Below are 8,406 nucleotides of genomic sequence, written 5' to 3'. Positions count from 1 at the left end.
TTATCATTTTACTGGAAGTTCCAGACATTGAAATAGCAAAAGAAAAATTAAATAAGAGGCAAAGAAATTGAAAAAGAAGAAACCAAATTGCTATCATTGACAGAGGAAATAATCACTGACATATGAAATTAAAATATTCTATGTACTATTATTCTTAAAAGATGAATTCAGCAAGCTCTGGGATAGCAGATCAATATCCAAAAAGCAACAGCATTCCTGCACACCAGAAAAGACAAATCACAAAATGTAACAAAGTTAAATACTGATTGCACTCATGATAACATAAAGCTCAAAAGTTTCAAGGAGTAAGTAAAAATAAAAGCTGTTCGGCAAGAAAATAATAAAACTGCATTGGAGGATATAAAACATGCCTTAAATAAACGGAGAGAGGGAGAGAAAACCAGAGAAGGAGAAAAACTATATTCACAGAGAGGAAGATTCAAATTATCTCCCAGATTAGTGTGTAAATTTAATGCTAGGGCAATAAAACTCTTAACAGGGTTTTTAATAAATGTGACAAGTGGATTCTAAAGGTTGCATGAAAAAGTAAATAGGCCGGGCATGGTGGCTCACGCCTGTAATCCCAGCACTTTGGGAGGCCAAGGCAGGTGGATCACCTGAGGTCAGGAGTTCAAAACTAGCCTGGCCAACATGGTGAAACCCCATCTCTACTAAAAATACAAAAAATTACCTGGGCGTGGTGGCAGGTGCCCGTAATCCCAGCTACTCGGGAGACTGAGGCAGGAGAACTGTTTGAACCCGGGAGGTGGAGGTTGCAGTGAGCCGAGGTCATGCCATTGCACTCTAGCCTGAGCAACAAGAGTGAAATTCCATCTTCTGGAAAAAAAAAAAAAAAAGTAAATAGCCACAAATGGCCAAGCTATTTAGAAAAGAGTGCAAAAAAAGGACTCACCCAAATATTGAGACCTAGTATAAAGCTCTAGCATTTAAAACAGTGAGTTTCTGACTTCGGTAAATATAAATATTGCTGATGGAGCAGAACCAAGAGCCAAGAAAGATACCCACACACATACAGGAACTTAGTTACAACCGTGATGGTATTTGAAGATCAGTGACAGAGGAACAGAAAGTTTAGAAAATTGATCAAGGACAATTAGATAAAAGACTTAAATGTAAAACGTGTAACCTGAAAACTTTTAGAAGAGACTCTAGGAAAATACTGTACCTTTAGAGCAAAAGAACATTTCTTAAAGAAAACACACAGAGAAAAAGAAAGATCAATCTGACTAACTAGAAATTGAAAACTCCTTCACAACAAGGAAATGCCAAAGTTAAGTCACTGTTTAAGGGAAGCTACATAAAACACTTATGATCTGATCAAAGATTAGTGTTTGGATTCTATAAAGAAATCCTTCAAAATAGGTGTAGATGGATGGATGGCTAGATAGATAGAAACAGATATACTGAAAGAGAAACACTCTAATAGAAAAACAGACAAAAAGCATGAGTAGTCATTTGACAGCAGAATATACCAACATGGCTAACAATCTTTTGAAAAGATATGCAGCCTCACAAGTTGTCAATTAAAACATGGTGAGATACTACTTCTCATCTTTCCAGATGGCCAAATTTTAAGATAAGGCACTAAAAAATGGAACAATCAAACAAAACTAGTTTTGCAAAGGTTTTCGACTCATTCTCAAACATCATCAGACCTACACATACTGTATGTAGCCTTAGTGTACCTGCCGCTGAAATTGTTGAATAGGATGCCCTGGATCTACCACTGCTCCTGTTTTTACTCCTTCCCTGACATTCCCTGGCCCTCCCTGAAGCCCCACAACTACCAGCCTAGATTCTTGAAACTAAGCTTTTAAAAAACATACATCATGCCCCGTTGGGGGCAGGTACTAACTCGCTCCATTCTGGGACAACCACCCTTCTCCAGATGAGGACAGATGACCTTCCAGGCGGCATGATCACAGGCAGAAGGGCTCTCCAGTAACCTCATTCAAAGGAGTGTCTAGAGTGGGGGTTTCAGACCCTAGCACCATCCATGAAGCAGATCTTTGGAAGACAGGAGATTCTTTAGGAACACTTCTTAAATTGCACACCAAAGCTGAGGGCTGTCATGGAGCCTGGCCTCCCTCCTCTGGCAGCTGCTGTCCATGTCACAGAGCCACGGAAAGTCCAGGCATCACCAGGCTCCCATCCCAGCCCCCACTGTTCGTTAGTAAGGGACTCCTGGGTGTCCTGCCCACCTTCCTTCCTAAAGCTCCCATTACAGAGGGAGAAGACGTTTTTGGCTTTTCAATCTAACTTTGCTTCTTTCCTGCTCCTGCCCTGCCGGATGCTCTCATCCCTCTGGACACATCATGCCTCTCCTCCAGATTCTGGGCTTTCGGGAGAGGTCTTTCATCATTTGGACATGCTGAGGAGGCTCCAGAGGGAAACAGTGTGCAGCATTTGGACCCTTCGGTGAAGTTGCTGGGTCAAAGTTGGATCTGCCGTTTCCTGATTCCTCCTGATGACTTCTCATGTGATGTTGGCTGGATATGCATCATTTATTTGTTCCAAGTTTCTGTACTAAACTCTCTGGGCCAGTTCTTAATTAAAACGAGCCGTAATGTGGCACATCTTTTTCCAGTTTCCATAGAACCTAGGGCACCACACGGGTGTGGGAAAGTGGTACAAAGGTGTCTGTGATTAGAGTCCCCATAGGGAACCTCCCGGGGAGCCCACGTCCTTTCCTCCAAACCTCTCTCTTCACCCAACAAATGACTCTTAGTCCTCATTTTGGTGGTTTACAAAATAGTCTGATAGAAGAGAATATAAAATGAAGAAACTAACAATCATCCATAATTCAAAATAATCAAAGGAAACATTTTAAATCATTTGGAGCATTTTTCTTTCTCTGTGGGAACCGTCCCACCGGCCTGTAGGAGAACTGCACCTCCCGTTTCTCTTTATGAGCCTGAAGTTCTCCTCTGCACCCCTAGGTTCCCCACACCACAGACCCCTCCACATCACAGCTATTGGCTCAGCCTCTGGGCCTCACTGCTGGCCTTGGCCTGTGGTGGCACTGGTCAGGACCTCGGATCTAGGCCCCACCAAGGCTTGACCCGGGGCCTCCTGCCAGCCTCAGCAACCCGCGCCAGCCTTTCCCTGGTCAGCACGGAGCTCTTTATTTTGTCTCCCGAAGGGGAAGCCATGTCTGTCCATCTCCTTCCAGCCCACACTCTGAGGGAACCTTGCCAAGGCCGCACAGAAGTGCTCTGGAGGATCTTGAGGGCCTGCAGATAATCAGGATTGGGCCCAAACACCTGGACTCTGCTCTCAGGAGTTCTCTGGCCACTCCCAAGGAGCCCGGGTGGCCAGGCCTGGCCACTTGTACCTGCTTCCTGTTCCAGCTATCCTTGCCTTGCCCCACCCTGGTCTTGGCCGTACCCACTGAGGGCATGCAGACAGCATTCTCCTCCTGCCTCGCTCCCCCAGGACTCCCCAGCACCTTGTAAGGCCTCTGTGACTGTCTTACACAGGTCGGGTCATCAAGAAACACCTGAGAATTTAGAATGAGGCTTTGTTAAATTTGGGCTTTTCTGCACAGGCACAGTGGCTCATGCCTGTAATCCCAGCACCTTGGGAAGCCAAGGCAGGACTGCTTGTGCCCAGGAATTCGAGACCAGCCTGGGCAATATGGTAAGATGCTGTCTCTACAAAAAACACAAAAATATTGGGTGTAGTGGTGCACACCTGTAGTCCTACCTACTTGGGAGGCTGAGGCAGGAGGATCATTTGAACCCCAGAGGTCGAGGCTGCAGTGAGCCGTGATGGTGCCACTGCACTCCAGCCTGGACAACAGTGTGAGATCCTGTCTCCAAAACAAAACAAAACAAATTGGGCTTTTCTCAAAACAACAAAAGCTGTAAAGAAGGGCACCTTGAAAGAACTCCAATCCTATTATCTAGCATTTTCTCTTTAAAAAAAAAAAAATAGGCAGCTGTCTTGTACTCAGAAAGTCCCGAGGGCCTGGCCTTGCTTCCTGCTCCCAGCTGCAAGCTACTCTGTCCTCATTTATCTCTTTGCTCTTGCATTAGCGAGAATTGTCTTCATCGCCTTTTCCAAGTTGGCCACATACTTCTGTGTGCCCAGTTTCCACCAACTGGGTGAGTCTTATGACTAAAGCCCACTGGTGTCCAGAGTGGAGGCAGGAAGCCCTTCAGGGTGGCCCCACAGAAAAATAATTTGTAATTTCCTCTGGAGTCTTTCAAAGGGACAACCCCAGAACCCGGTCCACTTTCTTGCTAATGAACACGATGTACCTCTGGTCTGATTCATCTGCACTGAGGAAGTCTGAGCCTCTAAAAGGATGCTGCAGCCACACTCAATTTGGGGCTGACTCAAGAGCTGTTTGAAAGGGTAGATCTTGTTGACCTCAAAGGAAGAGGTTGAGGTATAAAATGTCATTGAGAGTTGACTTGAGCCAAAGCGAGAACAGCTGCCTGGGAAACTCAATCACAAATTACCTTGCATGTGAGTTTCATGAGGCCTTTGTCACAAGCAGGTTTTCAAAGGCAAAAAAAAAAAAAAGGTGGGGTGGGGGGACAGGAAGTGGCCTGCAAAGTCATTTGTCTGGAATTATCATTGGCTTACAGAAATCACATTGATGGGTTAATTGACAATCCACTGTTCAGCTACAGGGTGTGGGTTATAGTGTCTGCTGCAGCATTATTAGGTTAATTTATAGCCACCTGTAGTAGGTACCAAGCAGTTTCAAGAGGGGAAGACGTAGCTCTAAGTGGGGAGAAGGACGTGATTGTTGTCTCATCAGAGAGACATGAGTCTCTCTGGGTCTGATAATTTAAGAGGACTCTCACTCGTCAGATAAAAGTTAGTTTCTTTTCTCATTCACTTCCCAAGGTTAATTGTAGGAATGCTGTGAGGATTATTTATTTTCCCAATCTTCAATTACAATTCTAGAATCTTCAGTTAGACTTTCCAAAAGTCTAGATTTCTAGATTTAAGGTCATCTGTTTATCCTGTTTACTTACATGGATGATATTGTAAATGCTGTTTTGAATACAAAAGATACTGCGTGCATGTTATGTCCATTGGGGTGCTAATAAATGTTTAAGAATCAGCTCTCCAAGAAAAATGGGGAAAAAAACCCACCTTCTTTGTAGTGTTTGCCAATTTCCATGGTGTAAATACTTCCACCACAGCTGATTTTAAGCTACCAATGTGTATCGTTGACAGAGAGTTGGGAAGAGACACACCATATCACACCATTATATAGTATTTCACCATTCAGATTTAATACATAAATAATAGACAGGGATGTGTCCTGAGAAATGCATTTTAGGTAATTTCATCATTGTGTGAACATTAGAGTGGACTTACACAAACCTAGGTGGTATAGCCCAGGGTTTGCAACCCCCGGGCTGGTGCCAGTCTGTGGCCTCTTAGGAACTGGGCCGCACAGCAGGAGGTGAGCAGGGGGTGAGCGAGCATTACCTCCTGAGCTCTACCACCTATCAGATCAGCAGCAGCACTTGATTCTCATAGGAGCGTGAACCCTATTATGAACTGTGCATGTGAGGGATGGAGGCTGTGTGCTCCTTACGGGAATCTAATGCCCGATGATCTGAGGTGAACCAGTTTCATCCCAAAACCATTCCCCCATACCCTCCCTGGGCCTTGGAAAAATTGTTTTTCACAAAACTGGTCCCTGGTGACAAAAAGTGGTGTAGCCTACAGCGTACCCAGGCTATACGGTGCAGTCTGTTGCTCCTGGGCTGCGAAGTCCTACGGCATGTTACTGTACTGAACACTGTAGGCAACTGTAGCTCAGTGCTGTGTGCGTGTATCTAAACATATCCAAATGTAGAAAAAGTACTATAAAAATGTGGTATAGAAGATAAAAAATCGTATACACTTGCCATGAGTGGAGCTTGCAGGACTGCCATGAGTGGACATTGCCCTGGGTAAGTCAGCAAGTGAGTAGCTGGTGAATGGGAAGACCTTGGGGATGACTGTACACTGTTGTAGATTTTAACCCAACCACTGTGCACTTAGGTTAAATTAATTTTAAAAATACAGTCATTGTGCTACAATGCAGCAATGGCTCTGATAAAAAAAAAAAAAAAAGGCAGCCCTCTTGTACTCAGAAAGCCCCGGGGGGCCTGGCAATAGAAATGTTTCAGTTCCACTATAATCTGTGGGACCACCTCCTTATATATGGTCTGTCATTTTGTGGCATGTGCATGTGAATTGTGCCAAGTCAAGCAAGAAAACAGCCCCGTGGAAAAGCAGAGCACGGTGTGACTGCATTTATGCAAAGGCAGCTCAGTGTTCTCTGCCACAGGTGCAGGCAGCCTTGGAGGGTCAGAGGAGGGAGGAACGCCAGAATTCAGCAGGACTGCAGATCCTGGAGCCACCAGCTCTCTGTTCAGATCCTGGCCCTGTCGCTCAGTAGCTGAGTGATCACAGCCCGCTCACTTATCCTTTCTGATCCTCAGCCTCCTCACCTGTAAAGTGGGGAGAGCGAGCGTGCCCATCGCCGAGGGCTGTTGTAGGACTGGAGGTGACAATATGTGCAAAGTACAGGAACAGGCCTGGCAGTGGCTTCTGAGGGAGGTGGCATCTTTCCCTCTCTAAGGAGGGCACGGGGTCTGGGGACGCTATGAAGCCTGTTCGAAGTTGGGGAAACCTTGTGCTCCTCTGCCCTGGGCTGAGTGGACACTTTTAGCCCTTCTGCTGCATTCAGCAGTGACAACACTCGCGTCTCCGTGGCCATCGCCACCGGAAGAAGCCGGGACGTGTGCGGCATACGGCGGCTTGGGAACTGTGCTCGGTGAGCTGGGGAAGGGATGCCTGATGCCACCCTGCTTAAGAGCGTGGACTCCGAGGGCAGAGCCCTGGAAGCTGATGAGCGGCCGGTCCACGGCTTTGACCTTGCTTCCTTCATGTGTGAAATGGGTCTGCAAGGCGCCCTCTTCTAGGGGCTGTGCTGAGGACCAGGAGTCACTCCGTGTCCCTGATTTGCAGGGACCTTGTCCCCTAAGCTGTGCAATCAGCCTTCTTCAGTGTTACCGGCAGCAGGAAAGCTGTTACCTCACTGCGGGCACAGGGAGCCCTTGGACAGAGTCTGAGCAACTTTCTGGGGGAAGAGAGGACTAAAGAAACTGAACGTCCAGTGAGAAACTGTTCCCTGGACAGAAATGTGAAAAACAGCGCTGGCAGCACAGCCTGTGACTCACCGGCGTGTGCCCCCACACTGCAGCTGGGCCAGCGCGGGGCCGGCCTGATTCATGTTTTCCGTGGTTATCTGGGGAAATGGAAACCATCTGGATGCGGCGCCCACTCGCACGCTGGCGCTCACGCTGCGCTGATCAGCTTGGAAGTGCCGAAGGGCCTCCTCCCAGCCTCCTCCCCTACCTGCAGCCGCAGACCCTGGAGTGGGGAGGTGGCTGTCTTCACACCGCAGACCCACCCCCGAGGGCATGCTTCCCTGTAGGAAGCAGAACAAAGACCTGGTTCCCTGTCTGTAGGCAAGGGCAGGCCCACTTTTAGGTCTTTTCTTATTTTTTGTTCCCTTGGGTAGCTGCCTCTGCACACAAACCACTGCGTGGTCTTGATGATTGACCGCATCCCCTCAGTGAGGCATCCTATGGCCAATGTGGTAGGGACGGTTAGGAGCCCTCTCTAATGACATCTGAATTTCATGAAAGGGGGAGGGAGGGGACATCACAGTGCCGTGCTTGTGAAGTCACTAAGTGTCTTTTATCTTTGGAAAATTGTCTCTGGGACATGCAGCTGGTTGCTAAAGTTTTCATTTTTCTGTGTATACAGATGTGCGCAGAACTTTCCAGTTAAGTTCCGGTTAAGCCCTAACCTGCATTAGGAAAAAAAAAAAAAAGAATGTGTGCATGGCCTACAGATGTGCTCAGTACAACCTGAAGCCAAGTCAGAGATGCTTTTCTCATTATCTCCCAGAGCTGCATACCCTGGGCTTGTGTTCTGATCCTCTGGGCTGCTTGTGTGACCTTAGGGAACTTCCTTGCTTCTCTGAGCCTCGGTTTCCTTCATGGTAAAATGGGGAGGGTAATGGTGCCTCTGGAAGTTACTGGAAAGACTGACTGAGACAGGAAGCCCTCAGAAAGCACTTCCCAGGAGCCGGCCCAGGGTAAAGGCAGAGGAAACGCCACCTATCGCTGCAAACCCGTTGCTGTTGAGTCCTGGGGGGACTTTCTCACCTGCGCTGGCTGTGAGGCAGCCTATGTGCCACCCCCTCCAACAGCCACACAGTGAGTTTTATTTCTGAATCGCATTGCTCATCCCTGAGAAGAAACAAAGGCTAAGCAATAAGGCAGGTGTGTGAAACTCCTGTCATCGTAAGAAACCTCCAGCATTCTCCCCGTCTTTGTGCACAACCTGAACTGTTCA

The sequence above is a fragment of the Papio anubis genome, chromosome 10 (genome assembly GCF_008728515.1).
Source record: "Papio anubis isolate 15944 chromosome 10, Panubis1.0, whole genome shotgun sequence".
NCBI lineage: Eukaryota > Metazoa > Chordata > Mammalia > Primates > Cercopithecidae > Papio > Papio anubis.
This window is presented reverse-complemented; position numbering follows the sequence as displayed.